The 17,046-nt window shown below is 42.8% G+C and overlaps 1 protein-coding gene across 1 annotated transcript in view; it reads right to left on the reverse strand.

Annotated features, from left to right (window-relative positions):
- Positions 1–5,890: 5,890 nt before the first annotated feature.
- The window catches only part of TBX19 (T-box transcription factor 19), a 139,578-nt gene continuing 128,422 nt past the window's right edge, over positions 5,891–17,046 (reverse strand). The window contains exon 11 of the transcript XR_006167267.1: positions 5,891–5,969. The gene's annotated coding sequence lies outside the window, so the exon portion shown is untranslated. The remainder of the gene's footprint in view (positions 5,970–17,046) is intronic.

Raw genomic sequence — 17,046 nt, forward strand, 5'->3', positions numbered from 1 at the left:
TACATGATACTTATCAGAAGACTCCTTAAGGATTTTTTTCTGGAACAAGCACAGAAGCACTGTTTGTGAATCCTAAGTTTCCAAGCTCCTCAGAAAACTCATATTCTTACGTTGCTGCTGTTCTGTTGCCTCTCCTTTTTATGTACCTGCATCTAGAAAAGAGTAGACTGTGTCACTTCTGTGTTTTACTAGAGAAGAAGCTGGTCAGAGCTTCAGCACTGAGACAGGAAGAGGGAAGTCTACAGCCCCCCTGCACAGAGCTCTGTACTACGTGCCTCCAATTCCTTGCTCTCACTCAGATTTCTGTGGCCACTGGTTTCCCCGTTTCTCCTCCAAGAGCTGAATCATTACAGTGTATCCTGAGTTAGAAAGGACCCACAAGAATCATCAAGTCCAACACCTAGCACCACACAGGACAACCAAAAAATCTGATCATGTGTCTGAGAGCACTGTCCACATTTCATGAATTCTGGCATTTCGGGGCTGTGCCCAGCGCCCTGTGGTGCAGACCCTGTCCCTGACCCCCAGCTGCCCTCTGCTGACGCAGCTCCATGCCGTTCCCTCGGGCCCTGTCGCTGTCACACAGAGCAGAGCTCAGCGCTGCCCCTCCGCTTCCTATGAGGAGCGGCAGCCGCCATCAGCCTGCCCCACTCTGCGCCGTGCACACCACGGGACTTCAGCTGCCCCAGACACCCTTTGCCCTCCAGAATCTTCACCATCTTCATAGCTCTCCACTGGACACTCTCTAATGATTCTGTGTTCTTTTTGTACTGTGGCACCCAAAACTGCACACGACACTCAAGGCAAAGCTGCACTAGTGCCGTGGGAACAATCGTTCCCCTTGACCTGCTGGCTGTGCACAGGATATGGCTGGCCTTCCTGGGCTGCTGTGTCCTATCTGGAATGCAGAGATGCCTTTACTTGCACTTTTTTGCCAGATAGCCAGAGACTATTTATGTTTTCCAACCATCACACCAAGTGATTTTACAGGAAGAACAAGTATTATCCAGCACTATTCAATAGCATTAATTACATGTATTACAAATCCTGTTCTCAGGCTCATTTGCCTCCTCCCAGGCTCGATCTGGAGCCTGACTCACGCTTCACCACAAATTCCAACTCTTTCACCACTGAGTTAAGATGTGATGGATTTAAGGATACCACCTGCAGGACAGCCTTTCAAGCCTGTTGGCATGCCAACGATTGTTGATTTTACTGGTGCCTCCAGCAACTTAGCAGAGAGTATCTCCAGGGTTTTTCAGCAGCTCCCAGAGCAGCTGCTAATACGCTGCCTTGCTGTTCTCTGGGATGGAGGACAATGAAGTGCTGAAAGAAGAGGCTGAAGGGGTTTATCTCCATCAGGCAGCTGATGAACCAGAGTCACCTGCAGATCCTACCACCCTCTGTCCTGTAAGAAGAGCAAGTGGCCTGCTTGGTTTCCTGGAAATTTTTATTTGTCTCTCTTTGGGATTCTAAAGTCTGAGCACTGTTCTAAGATCAGATGTGAGAACTAAATCCATAAGGTAGCACACAGTTCAAAATAACATCCAAATGCACCCAACGGGAAAAATACCTCTTCTGAGCCTGGTATTTTTTTGTGGCAGCTGTTCTGTGAGTTCTAGCTGTCACAGCTATTAGCAATCATGTGCTGCAAACTACTTACGGCCACCACAACTTTTCACAAACCTCTTCAGTCCTTTTCATTCATTTTGTCCCCTTTTGTTCTTTGGCCTTTTCTGTTACTATGATATCCGTAATCCATTGATTTACTGAAAAAGGAGACTTTGAGGATGTTCCATGACTCAATTTGAGATAGCACTGCACTGGGGAACCACATAAGCAGTGGGAAAATGTCCAGAACTAACCAGCAAACTTAAACAACGTCCTCACGGTTATACTCCTCCTGGTCAATAGGATTTATATTCTTGCATTAATAATTGGAATAAGTTAACTGCCAGAAATTACAGCAATAAGCATTTCAACTTACCCCACAGAATAATCAGAACATCTAAGCATGATCCAAACTGGCAGTGTGAGAAAACTTTGCTAGATGCAAAAGAATGAGAAACTCTGAAATCATCACCTCAGAACAAAACACGTGGAACACAAGAAAAGCCTTTAAACAAGCATGGCCATACTGCATTTTGTTTTAAATCTGGTGAAAAAAATGGGACCACAGCTTGAAAACTCAGGCAGATGGATTATCTTGTCTGACAAGTAAACAAGTCTGTGGATGAATAATTAAAGAGTAATCTTCCAGCACCCTAAGGCATATATTTTTATCTTAATTAAATTCACATTAATATCTGCAATTGCTACACCAGTGGTAGTTCTTAATTCCTCAATCCCCCATGACAGATTTTCAATAAATATTTTTTTTCCAGGTTTCTTCTTTGCCTTTGGTAACAACATGCACTTGATACTGTGCTTATACACAGAAAACATCCTGCGATCCTGATGGTTGCCTGCAAAAAGGGTTCTTTCCCTAGTGTAGCTCCTATTCCTTACCATTCATTTCCCAGAATTTTATGTTTAAAGGATGGGGGGGTTAAGACTTATCACCTTGAATTACAAACAGGCCTAAGTTTTGTGTTTAAATACTGTGCTGAACTGAGGTCTAAGAATATAGCTTCCCACCTAAGGTCAAGAAGGTCATTAAGGCAAAGAGAAAGAAGAGAAGAAAAAAAAAGAGGAAAAGAAGGGAGATAGCAAAAGCTAACGAAGTAGCAACAAGAAGAAAATCAACTGGTTTACTGCTTTCTTGTATTTGCTCTGTGTTTCAATCTGCACGTTCTGCAATGCATACACTTTGTTTATTGATTGCTTGCCACTGTTAAATGTAAGGTTTCATTTTCATGCCTTGTCCAGCCCAGTATTTACAATAAGAGGCACTATCAAATAGTCCCTGGGAAATCAAATCTCTCCAGATGAGAACAAGAATTCTTTAGAGAGAAAATCATAAATGTAAAGAGATAAATAATTCCAGATTCAGAGCAATTAACACATAATCACATGTCACCAAATGAACAGTACTCTGTATTGTTATGCATTTTATGCAAGTACTGGAAAATAGAGAGAAAATAACCTTCATAAATTCCTTAGAAAAACACATAATAAATCTTCATTCCTGCTGTAAGATGGCTATAAATAATAAGTAAACAATACTCATGGCCACAGGTACACATTAGTCATGAAGTAAACATAAGCTGTGGTATATCTGACCTCCTAGCATTAGCTTTGAAAAAAAATGAAACATCTAAAATTCAAGTAAGGAAATGAAAGTTACTTTACTTATTATCCTGAAATATGATATTTAGACACTTCTGGGAGTGCCACGAGGCACCTTTGTGCATCCTTAGGAATCTAAGCATGCTTTAAAATGTCATACCTTTCACTTAAAAGAAGCAAGTTCTGTAATCAGGTTACTGGAAGTGTGGAATTGCAAATGCATCAGTCTCTTTGTTCCATTTCTATCCCAACAGAGGCCTGTTAAGATTTGCTCTCAATAAATCATTTTTATTTTTTGAAATGCAGACTCTCTCTGTAATGCATCACCGCATCAGTGGCTGATTGCTAAGTGAAGATTAACTGTTGAGCTGTCGTCTAGATTGCTGAAGTAAACTAGACAGATACCTTCATTCCAGTCTCATTAAAGGAAAACTGCACAAGATTATTCCTCTTCAACATTCTTTGCCAGGTAAACCTTTGCCCTCCATCCTTGAAATCTATCCCCCAATCACCTTCTCCCTTTGACACAGGTGATGCCCACTTTCCTCTCTTTACAAAATGCTCATTTCTGTTAATCTATACTCCATTCTTTCATACTGTTATTAATCATGTTCAGTCTCCCCAGAGGAACTCTTTTGAGTGTGATTCTTTCTGTTTGTTTGGTTTTTTGAGTTAATAAAATGTAGGATGCCCAATCCATTGGAAACATTACCAGGCAGACAGCCTGATTCTCTAGACTGATAATTGTCTTCCCTTCAGCCTCTACTTCCTTGCACTTCTCTGTCACAAATCTTATTGCCACTTTGAAAAGTACAGCGATCTGAGAAGTGCAGTTTTTTGAGTGACTTTGGCACAAATGTTATAATAACAGTAGCAATTTCCAGACCATAGAAAAAGATGTGTTTCCATGGAATGTATTGTCCTTATGCCAGAAAGCTGTTATATTGTCTTTCCTGGGGGGAGGGAAGGAGGGGCTGGTTGCCATTCCAACTTTCACATTCAGAAAACAAACTGAAAATACATATTTTTCATTCTGTGTCTATCAGTCTGCAAGTAGCATAAAGCAGTGCAACCATAAAGATGAGTGAAGATCATTATTTCACCACTTTTGGTCAATCAGATGGGAGTATGCATTTATACAGTCATACAACTATCTGACAAACACATAAGAATCAACCCTTTTTCCTATCTGTTGGTCTCTAAATTTATATTCCCCTTTAATCCTTTAATTTCATAAATCTTGGTGACTCCCAGTTTCTGGAATTATCTTCAATTCAAGACACTAAGAGCAGTTTGGGAGTGGAAGAATGAGCTTCATAACAGACTCACTGCAGTCTCACTGCAGGTTTAGATTGTAACGCTGTCTCAAAATGTGATCTGTTAGGATAACGAAGAACAACTTCCATATGGAAACCTCTTGCCCTTCCATTCACTGCTGAGGTCTGCAAACTGCCCTGGTGCAAGGAGCCTGAGGGTTGTGAGCTATCACCAAGAGTGGACACAGCCATGGCAAGAATGCAGATGCTGTGCAGCTGTGTGTCCACAGATGTAGCTATAATGTGACATAGCTGCCCCTTCCACACTGCTGGTTGAGAGGAGCAGAGCCATGATGAAGAGCTGCATTACAGAGTAGGCCAAAAGACTGCCGCTGCTGCTCACTGAGCCAATCTGCCTTACCTGACATTAAGGTCAAGGAACTGCAGAAAAGCCACAGTGATGTGCTGAAGAACTCTGAAATGCAGTGATGAGTCAACCTGAGCTGGCTGCCAAACACCCACCCAGTTATTCTCTCACTTCCCATCCTCAACAGCACTGAGGGAGAAAACATGATCCTTCCTTGCACTTTGCCCCTGCTCCCATCTGGATGCATCCCATGGATTGCAGTCCTTCAGAAACACAGAAGCAGTCCTCTATGGCTACATGGCCTTCAGGAAATATGCACCATGGTTTCTTCTATGTATTCTGTATATTCTTCATATTCTGCAAGGGAATCAATGCTCTAGTGCCTGCAGCACTTCTCCCTCCTTCTGCTCTGACATTCATGTTTGCAGAGTTGCTTCTCACACTTTTTTTTTCTTTTTTTTTTTTTTTTTTTCCCTCATTCCTCATTGTTCCAAAGTGTTTTGCCCTTTCTTAAAATATTTTCAGAGATACCACTGGCTTTACTGACAGGCTTAGCTGTATCATGCAGTGGCTGTTTTGGAATCAGCTAGGACCAACGGTGTGCAGCATGGGGCAGCCCCTGGCCTCTTCTCATAAAGACCACTGATACATTCACCCACTGAGAAAATTTTGCTACATAAATGTAAGACAGATGGTAACACATTTTTCACAAGGCGCTACACCATGACTTTGAGAGCTCAAAAGCATTAGTTGGTGTATTTGGAAGTAAAGGACCAGCTCCCACAACAAATAGGTAAAACAGACATAGAAAGAGGCATGTACAAGCTAATACAGAGAGTGTGTAAGTAACCTATACTGACAACATTCATTATTTACTTACATAGCAGCTTATTTTGCTGTTTTTCATCATCACCAAACAGGTATATTTGCTCAATCAGTGACAAGTTAATGCCCTTATCTTCCATTTCGGAAGAAGGAAACCACAGCAAAGTGAGAGATGGTTTGTACCTGGTCTTACCTGAAATTCATGTCAAAGTCACAACGCTTTCAGTTGCAAGCATACTCCTTGAAAATTGAGGTCTGCTTCAATCTGTAGTATTTGTTCAGCAAATCATCACCTGCATGGAAAGAAAGAAGTTGGAAACGTTTAAAAACAAACAACAATCACAATCAGCAATGCGACATTTTTAAATTTCCACCTTATAACATAAATGAAAACAGCAGAGCTGTGCTCTTACAGTAACAATAATAAGACAATTTTTAGATTGCTTCTGTTAGCTGAATGCTATGTGTTGTACTATGAGATTTAGGAAATTAAATTGCTTTAGAAATAAACAGCAACATGGAGAAAACATCAGATATCAAATCTACATTTAATTGTGCATTTTATGTTAGATATTAAAATACCTCTGAACAAATCATCAGATATAGTTAACTGGTATACTTCCACACAGGTCAACAGACTCAGCAAATGTTTACCCACTCAAGATCTGATCAATATATATATGCATTTATCTATTTATGCTAGTAAAGTATTATTCCATGTAGTTTCCCCATAGATGCATTAAATGTCTGAAATGCAGCTGTATATATCTTTTTTATAAGTCTATATTTTTACGTCAGTCACTCAGCAACTCAGTAAGTGAGAACAAAGAGCATACACCTTCAAGAACAGTGTCATAGGGATGGCAGCCTTCTCTTTTTCTGCATATCAGATATGTTTCCTTCTCATTGCAATGAGTTTTAGCCTAGCCCAGACTGAGAGAACAGCTTTGTCTTCCTACTGTCCTAATACTTTTCCCATTCTGATAGTGAAAAAATAAGGCATCAGCTGTGCTACTACAGAAACGCTTTGCTTGGAATGTAACTGAGGGCATTCAAACACTTAGCACAGATCATCTTCGGAAACCACAGATGTACAAACTTCTGGGATAGAATGATTAAAAAGCAATGTGCAGCAGGTGAAAAGAAGCACCTTTCATTATCTGTCCCTAAGACAATTTTCTCCTCAGTCACTTCTGATACTAGAATTCTGGTAGTGCTTTAATCTAATACAGCTTGTAGCAGCATTTGCTATAAGCAAGATCTGAGATTTCATGCTAGAAACTTTTATTAAAGCATCTTACTAAACAATATGCAAAACAGCCAAAGCAATTTCAACAGAGTATTTATATGCATTTCAACAGCTGTTCTAAAATAACAGCTCTTTCATCCATACAGTTATTTTTTGTGTCTTGAAGTTATGAAGATTTGGGAACAAAATATTCTCACACAGAAGAACATCAGTACTTGGTAATTAAGCAAGCTGTAATGCACAGCACAAGGGTAATGCCAGTGAGGAAGCATTGTCCTCTGACTAGGATAATAAAAAAGACAGAAAACAAACTGGGTTTTGCAGTGGTTTTCCTGACAGTCTCCTAAAGGCCCTGTTATCTGCCCATAAAACAGGAAGAACAATGCTCCCTTGTGAAACAGAGAAGCTGATCTCATTTGTGGTGTCCAGAGGATGCTGTGAAAGCTATTAAACATTATTACATACAACTAATAAAGTTGAGTTTGTTGTGGTGACAGGTGCAATCAGTGAACACCATCAAAACATTTCTAAGCATGCCACAGAAAAGATGAGAAAAAGCTAAATCTATAGCATAACTTGGGGAGAACAAGGTTTACGTATGTGGTTGAATAATCCTCGACCATTTCTGATATGGGGGTTATGGATTCTGGAAAACTCTGTAATGATGCCAAAGCAGTTGGGTAAATGTGACTGGCCAGATGGAGGAAAGAGCATCATCTCAAACCACAGATCACCAAGGGCCAGCAAGAACATTTTTGTGGCCCACAGAGTTAACTTGTTCTATGCTGTCAAGATCTAAAATATATAAACACTGATCATTTGCAACTCATATTCACAAAGAGAGAAATAGAAAAATGATTAAATAATGATTAAACAATTATATATAAAGTGTACTGGTGAAGCAGTGCTAAGAAGAAATGCCTGCACCCAGAGTTCACCTCTGAGCTGCTGAAAACTTTGAAAGATCACCTCAGAGTACTAGAAGGGTGTGCAAAAAGTCAAAGTACTTGATAATCTGAAGCACCTTGAGCAATATGGGGGATCCATGCAAACCTCTTGAAGTTCAGCAAGGTCAAGTGTAAGGTTCTGCATCTTACAAAGGCAGGGCATTCCCAAGCACAAACACAGACTGGGTGGAGAATTATTTAAACAGCCTTCAAGAAAAAGACTTTGAAGTGTTGGTTGTTTTTCACTCAGAGAGTGATAACGCACTGGAACAGGTTGCCCAAGGAGGCTGTGGATGCCCCATCCCTGGAGGCATTCAAGGCCAGGCTGGATGTGGCTCTGGGCAGCCTGGGCTGCTGGTTGGCGACCCTGCACATAGCAGGGGGTTGAAACCAGATGATCATTGTGGTCCTTTTCAACCCAGGCCATTTTATGTTTCAATGAGAAGCTCAGCATTTGCTATCAATATTTCCTTGCAGCCCAGAAAGCCAATCATATCCTGGGCTGCATCAAAAGAAGTGTGGCCAGCAGGTCAAGGGAGGAGATTGTCTACTCTCATGAGAAAATGGAGCTGTTGGAGCAAGCCCAGAGGAGGGCCAGAAGGATGCTCAGAGGACTGAAGCACCTCTCCTGTGAAGACAGTCAGAGAGAGTTGGGGTTGTTTAGCCTACAGAAGAGAAGGCTCCAGAAAGACCGTATGACCAATTTCCAGTACTTACAGGGGGCCTGCAGGAAAGATGGGGATGGACTCTTTGTCAGGCAGTGCAGTGAAAGGACAAGTAGTAATGGCTTTAAACTAAAAGAAGGTGGATTTAGATATAAGGAAGAAATTCTCCACTATGAGGGCGATGAGGCACTGGAACAGGTTGCCCCAAGAAGATGTGGATGCCTCATCCCTGGAAGTGCTCAAGGCCAGGTTGGATGGGGCTTCAGGCAACCTGGTCTAGTGGGAAGTGTCCATGACTGTGGAAAGGGATTGGAATCAGGTCTTTAAGGTTCCTTCCAACCCAAGACATTTTATAATTCTATGGTTCTATTACTAGAAATTTGTTTATGTTTTCTCTGAGTTCACAACCTTGCCTGCAAGAAGGAATAACTGAAAAGTTATTCTAGCAGCTTTGAGTATATGAGGTGTGAAATATACCATGTGCAGCTGCCTACTCTGCTACAGTTTTCAATGATGCATAATACCATCTATAAATGTAGACAATCTTTTTTTTTTTTTTTTTTCCTAAAGGAACTAAAATGCTGTCGACACAGCGCTGTGGCCATAAGAATCCTCAATTGTCTTGTTAGATAATGTTTCTCCTTAGACAAGTGAAATATATAAACACTTCAGTGAAATAAAGTAGCAGGATTTTAAGATAGGAATAAACTATCATAATTTCAAAATGAGACCCAGACTGTAAATAATGGAAATCTGGGAAAAGATTCCTCAGCATATGGCTTTGCTTGTCTCAGTAACATGTTGCTGTCTCTTGACTGCACTAATGATGATTAGAACTGTACTAACAGAATCTGTGGCCCACAGTGGAGGGTTTGCCAAGTTCGTGCTGGCTGGTAATATGGCTGTCATTTGAACAGGACTAGGGAACAGCAAAGACATCTAGTATCTGTTACAGATTCACCTGGATGGATGCCAAAGACCTGGTGGTCATGAAGAGTGGTAGGTTGAGGACTCCTGGTTACAAGGGAGAGAACAGCCATTTACTCTACTTGGCAGAGAGATCCATGGCCTAAGGTCTTTACTTATTGCTCTGATTTCCCCTAAAATCAATCTTGCCCAGCCTTTACAAAGGTGAGATTAAGCAGAACAGGACCATGCATTGTTAAAGCAGCCACTTTGGACATCTTGCAAGCAATGCCTTAACAAAGCCAAGGTGTCAGTGTGGGGACTCTGATCACACTGGGATAACTCTAACCAGTCTGGGATTCAGTTCTCATGAAAGAGCAAACCCAGACCAATGGTTATGCATCATCTACTTTTACAAAAAAACAGAAAGGAGGTTAACCTTGCCTGCACAGAGGACCAAAGGGCAGACTCCTGAAGTCCCCTGGCACACTTACAATCAGCATGCCTGTTGTTTACAGCTTTCTTTTCAAATTTAGAAACAGGGCCTTTTCTCATCTCACTTGTTCCTGGCTGCAAAAAGGTCTCCAGCTATTTGCGTATGTTGCAGAGGTGCCAAAAGACACACAACACAGCTGGCAGCTTCCAGGGGCCTTGGCTCCAGTAGCTCTGCAACTTTTTTGGAAGCTACTTTATTGCAGCAAATCTTTTTCTGGGGACACTTTGATCTGAGAACCTCTCTCTATATATATATTTCCTGGCCTGATAACTCTTTTTAAACATCAAGGTTAGAAAAAAGTGCAGAATGACTTAACTTCCTTCACAATCTGTTAACAACTTCTCCTTTCATTCTTCATCATGAGTTGGCTCACATGAAATACAAGTTTTTTAACCTATCACACAAAATGTGAGATGCGCTGCAGTTCAGTAAATGGTGCAGTAGTTACATTCTTCGTATGTGTAGTGCATCTTTAAATCTACTATAGCAAAGGTGGATACAGAGATCAGGAGCCATTTTTTTTTCATTCTTTCAGGAACATTCTTTTCAAAGTTTCAATTCACATTATTCTTGTTTACTTATCCAACAAACATAAATTTTGTCTGTCTTTAAAAAAAAAAAAAAGAATGAAGAGAAAGAAAAATATTCATAGTAATATCAAAAAATGTACTTGTTCAGTGAAAATCCCCAAACTGGATTATTTTTCACTTTCCTCTCTCCCTTTGCTCCTTTTATTTACAATTTAGGTAAAAGGAAACAAGTCAGAGAAAGAATGTGATGAAACTAGGCAGTAAATTGTTTGCATCTCTTCCCTTTCATAGAATCATAGAATGGCTTGGGTTGGAAGGGATCTCAAGGATCAACAAGTTCCAACCCCCCTGCCATAGGCAGGGTTACCAGCTGCTGGATCAAGTATTAGGTAAGACTGCCCAGGGCCCCATCCAACCTGGCCTTGAATACCTCCAGAGATGGAGCATCCACAGTCTCTCTGGGCAATTTGTTCCAGCACCTCACCACTCTCTCAGTAAAAAATTTCCTTTTGACATCTAATCTAAATCTCCCGTCCTTTAGTTTAAAAACATTCCCCCTTGTCCTATCACTATTTACACATGTAAAATTTCCCTCTTGTTTATAAACTTCCTTCAAATACTGGAAGACCAGTACCTCCAATGAGATCTCCCTGCAGCCTTCTCTTTTCCAGGCTGAACAAGCCCAGTTCCTTCAGCCTATCTTCATAGAAGAGGTACTCCAGCCCTTGGATCATCTTTGTGGCCCTCCTCTGGACGCTCTCCAAGAGCTCTACATCTTTCCTGTATTTGAAGCCTCAGACTTGGATGCAGCATTCTAGGTGGGCCTCACAAGGGCAGAATAGAGGGGGACGATCACCTCTCTTGATGTGCTGGCTATCCCCCCCCCAAAGAGAGCCCAGGTACCATTGGCCTTCCAGGCTGCAAGTATACACTGCTGGCTCCTGTTAAGTTTTTCATCAACCAGAACCCCTAAGTCTTTCTCAGGGTTACTCTCAAGGAGTTCTTCTCCCAGTTTGTAAACATATCTGGGATTACCTTGACCCAGCTGCAAAATCTTGCACTTTGCTTTGTTGAAGCTCCTTAGGTTCACAAGGGCCCACCTTTTGAGTTTATCATGGTTCCTCTGGGTGGCATCCCTTCCTTCTGATGTATCAACCATACCACTAAGCATAGTGTCATCAGCAAACTTGCTGAGGGTGCACTCGTTCCCATAATCTATATCACTGATTAATATGTTGAAGAGTACCATTCCAAGACGGACCCCTGGGGGACATCACTTGTTAGCAGCCTCCACAGTTTTTCCTGATATCTATCCTAAACCTCCTCTGGTGGAGCTTCAGGCCATTTCCCCTCGTCCCGTCACCTGTCACCAGTGAGAAGAGACCAGCCCCACTCTCACTGCAATCACCCTTCAGGTATTTGAAAAGAGCAATAATATCTCCTCTCAGCCCCCTTTTCCTAGATTAAAAAGCCCCAATTCCTTCAGTTGCTCCTCACAGGGTATATTCTCCAAGCCCTTCACAAGCCTTATTGCCCTTCTTTGGACCTGCCCCAGCACCTCAATGTCCTTTCTGTATTGAGTTGCCCAAAACTGAACACAGTACTCGAGGTGAGGCCTCACCAGTGCCAAGTACTGGGGCAGGACTACATCCTTAGTCTTGCTCACCACAGCATTCCTGATCCAAACCAGGATGCCACTGGCCTTCTTGGCCACCTGGGTACACCGCTGTGTGCTGTCAGCTGACTGTCCATCAGTGCACAAAGGTCCTTTTCCATCAGGTAGCCTTCCAGCCATTCCTCCCCAAGCCCGCAGGATTGCCTGGGTTGTTGTGACCAAAATGCAGGACCCAACACTTGGCCTTATTGAAACTCATGCAGTTTGCCTTGGCCCACTGATCCAGTATCAATCCCAGAACCAAGCCCTGGGGGACACCACTTGTGACTGGCCACCAACAGGATTTAACTCCATTGACCACAACTCTTTGGCCCTGGCCATCCAGCCAGTGTTTCACCCAGCAGAGCATATGCCCATCCAAACCATGGGCAGCCAGTTTCCCTATGAGGATGTTGTGGGGACAGTGTTAAAGGCTTTACTGAAGTCCAGGTAGACCACTTCAACAGCCTTACTTTCATCTGCTAAGCATGTCACCTTGTCATAGAACGAACTCAAGTTTGTCAAGCAGGATCTACCATTCATGAACCCATGCCAACAGGGCCTGATCCCCTGGTTGATCTTTAACTGATCCATGATGGCTCCTGAGATTATCCATTCCATAACCTTCCCTGGCACTTTCGTGAGACTAATAAATCACATCAGCCAGCTCCCATAGGATCCTGGAATGCATATCACCCATTGCCATGGACTTGTACACATTCAGTCTCATGAGTCTGTCTTGGACTTGCTCTGCTCTTACAGTGGAGGGAAGTTTGCTCCCCTAGCTCCCACCTAGAGGTTCGGGAACGAAAGGTTCAGGGATGTGAGAATCCTGACTGCCAGCGAAGAATGAGGCTAAGAACTCATTTAGTACCTCAGCCTTCTCTGTACCTGCGGTAGCCAGTTCTCCTTTCCCTTTTAGCAGAGGGGGTACACTCTCTTAGGCCTGTCTCTTCTGTCCTATGTACCTGTAGAACCCTGCCTTGCTGTTTTTAACATCCTTCACCAAATCCAGTTCCTTCCGTGCCTTAGCTTTCTTAATCCCATCTCTGCAAGTCCATACAGTATCCCTGTATTCTTTATGTGTTTTACCATCTACAAGTAAACAAGAAATCAGAAAAATTGAAAAAACTGAAAAACAATTTGTTTTTCCATTTTTCTCCATTATACTTCCCTCCCCCTTGCCTTCCACCCCAAACAAACTCCTCATGCTCAGAACTCCATCATGCCCCTTATTGTTTTGGGGTAACCTCAGTTAAAAGCCATAAAATGACAATGAAGCATTGCTAACTCCTCAGTCACACAGTGTATGATAACAGTTTAGTTTTGCATAGATGCCTTTGAATGCCATATTTCTCAGTTCAAAATAGGCAAGAAGAGTTGCTTCACTTATATTTGTTCTCTTCCAATGCTGTCCTCTTTTTCAGTTTCCCCATCGTAGTGCACCTCTCATGTGCCCCTCTCATTCAGATCCCCTTCCAGTACCACTTCAGGCAGAACTCTTCCTGCAACTTCTCACTGCCTGTCTCAAGACTCTCTCACCACCTCCTTTTGGAGCAGACCACCTGCAGCTGTGGATAACCTCTTATCTGCCATTCTTTTCCACAATCCAATACAATCTGCTTCTTAATACTGTTGTCTGATGTGAAGGTGAGACTCACGTAAGAGGAGACAAGTAGTTCTTGGGCCTAGCAGTTGCTTCAGCCAGTCATCATGCATGATACACAAACCTCAACTGGGATGGATATTTGAAGAACCACAGATTCACGCTCAGAAACTGCTTAACCCATAGTGATACCAGCTGCGAAGAATGACACACATTAACGTGTAAATTTTAATAACAAATGAGTGCTCAAAAGAATGTGGTGCTTCTTAGCACAACCTAAGCATACTGATGCAGGCTCTCCAAGCTATGACAGAGCTGGATCTCATACAGACGGGAAATACTTGTCTGTTCTCTCTGACCAGCAGAAGAGTGCAGTATGTTAGAAGAAAATGTTTGTGCGTATGTAAAATAGGTTTGTTCTCTAACTGCAAAGCAGAGGTGGATCGCGGGGGAGAGAAAAGCTACCAGCAAGGGAGGAAACAGCAAAATAGAGAAAAGACAATTAGGGGCTAGAAATCACAGTGAGGAAAACCCATGCACATTGCCTGACAGAAAGAGTCCTCCCCTCTGCTGAGCTTCCGGGCATGAAGCTTGGGCATGGTCTCAAGACACCCTCAGCACGCTTCAGCTCTGACTGAAAATATGAGTCATCAGCCCCCAGGATGAGTCACGGCCTCCCTCCTCCACCCTGAGCGCACACAAAAATATAGATGAAGTAGAAGGTCAGGCTGAGGACAGCACGACGAGCCAGGGAATTTCTCAGCTTCTCGCTATGTCAACACTCATGTCATGAATCTTTTCACGTTCAGCTGTTGGTGGCTGAGAAGGAGACAGCAGTGACCATCTGGGGAAGGGGAGAGGGGTGCCATCCTCACTTACACAGCCTGACACAGAGAGAGAGGGACATTTTGCGAACAGAAGTAAGCACCTGAGAGATAGGAAACGAGCAACTGGTACTCATTGGCTAGTGAGCAGTTTGGTATCACTTGGCTAATCAGGCTACAGCTGTGAGAAGGATGGCATTACTGAGCAGCTCATCAAGGTGGAATCCTGGCCATAGAGTCACTGGAATTTGCCTACTGACCTGAGCACAGCTGGTTTTCACCACAGCTTTGCCATCATGTGATGAGGAGACATATCCCAGGTTGGAGGCGCGGGCGAAGACCATACCACGTTACTGCTTACAGCAGGCATGTCCAACCCACAGCCCAAGGGCTGCATCCCATCCCGCTCTGCAGCCACTCCTTGCCCCACCTCACCGTGGCAGCGGCTCTGCCCCACCAAGCAGTCCGGCCCGGCTCCATGCACGCACCCATTGCTCACAACAACCGCACAGCACTGTGTGAGCAGCGCTGTCTGGGCTGCACCCGGTACATGGAGCGCAGTGTGCTGCTGACTCAAGTGATGGCAAATAACTGTATGCAGTTTGGCTAAACACAGTCCTGTAAACAGTAAAAAATACGCAGCCATGCTTTCCATTTTGATAAAGGGATTTAAGAACAGGTTTTCAAGATTGCTGAAAAAATCATCGATTCTTTTATATGATTAAGGCTCCATATACTTGAGACACCTTATTCGCTGTCATCACTTTTGGAAGCACGTACATTTGTGAACAACTGTTTTCAAGGATGAAGCACAGGAAGAGTAAAATTTCATCAGAAATCTCTGACAAGCTCACTGAGAATAGCAGCCACTGCCATCAAAGCAAATTGAAGCGTTAGTTTCAGAAAAACCAAAGTCATATATCTCACTGATTTCATAGGGTTTTTTGTTCCTTTTCTAATGTTTTAATTAAAAATACTAAAACAATAAAATATGTTTTGTTACTTATATATATTTACTATATTACGTACTGCATATGCAGTCCAAGACAATTTCTCCTCCATCAGTGCGGCCCAGACAAGCCTAAAGGTTGGACATCCATGGCCTAGAGTAGAGGGACTCATCCCAGCCAGTTCTTGGAGCACCTCTGCTCCATGTGACAAGGAACTCTCTACTTGCCTCACACAGGGATCCATCTCTGTCTACACCCCCAATTTAGGTGAAGCAAGGATGACACAGTCCCTGTGAACCCAGTTTTCAGACATCACCTGGGTGACCTGCCACACAGTGAGACCATAGGAAGTCACTTGGAATCACCCTGCTGCTGTAAAAGCAGTGGTACTGCACCTTACTTACCTCACCTTTCTTTACTGAAAAGAGCACTGTTTGGCAAACAAGGCCCCCATTTCCTTCAAGTCTTGGATCTTACCTGGGAGGTAAGATAAGATCATTCATGTGCTGACACATCAGAGCTGGTTTTCTGTGTACTGAGTCTTCCTGGAGTCCTCAGGACATTGGCTGAATCATTTTCACAACAAAGCAAGTTGAGTCATTCAGTAGCATATGAAAAAAGTATTAGAACAAACCTGAGCACTAATATTTCAGCCCTTTTTCTCAGACCAGTAAAATTCAGCATTTACACTAAGCACAGTGAAACCTTCACTTCATTTAAATACTTCATCTTTCCTAATTACCTTCAGCATGGAATCCCTATCCGTTTCCATTCTTTTCTAGCAGCTTTGGGCCTCCAGCTGGAGTAACACACTCCATTCCACCCCACATACACGCTTCTTTTTTTTTTTTTTTTTGTAACACAACATTGCCCTGAACATGGGCCAGAGGATGTCAAGATAGATGTGCTTTCATAGATAATTAATGTTTGTGTATATGAATGAACATTCAAGTCAGAGTGCACTTCATGGGTAACGGACAAGTGAAATCAGAACTGGAGCAGGATGGGATGATCTCTGTGCCTGTCATTCTTGGCAGTAACGTGCTGCAGACACCTCCTACCTCACGATGGTTCAGGTTACATGACTCCAGAGATGAAGACAGTTACTCAGTGCTTATCAGAATGTTCTCTGCTACAAGCTTTGCTTTGCTGCATGGGCCCAACCTTGGTCTTCAGAGATATTTTCCTCTTCTCCATTCATACACAGATTCAGAGTTCAGACCCTGTCAGCTCCTTGCTGCTTGTACCCAGCTTAAAGGAGTGGTCAAAAAACATATGCAGCAAGTCATCATCTGCACTGAAACTCAGCCAGGAGACAGAGGAAAAAAGGAACATGAGGCTCGCTTCAGTCTGGAATATTGCTGCAACACTAGAAACATCTTCCTCTTTCCAAGGACCAGCCTATCTGTAAGAAGCAACGAATATCTGAACGCTGCCTTGAATACTTCTAACGTAATTCAGGTGTTTTACAGAAAATCTGGGAAAATTTGAGGTGTTCTGAAGTTCTGATCTTTTTTCTCTGCTTCTGCTGCTTTGTTCTCAA

This window comes from Centrocercus urophasianus, unplaced genomic scaffold (assembly GCF_019232065.1).
Source record: "Centrocercus urophasianus isolate 14NV4802_14NV808 unplaced genomic scaffold, USGS_Curo_1.0 seq_12, whole genome shotgun sequence".
Taxonomy (NCBI): domain Eukaryota; kingdom Metazoa; phylum Chordata; class Aves; order Galliformes; family Phasianidae; genus Centrocercus; species Centrocercus urophasianus.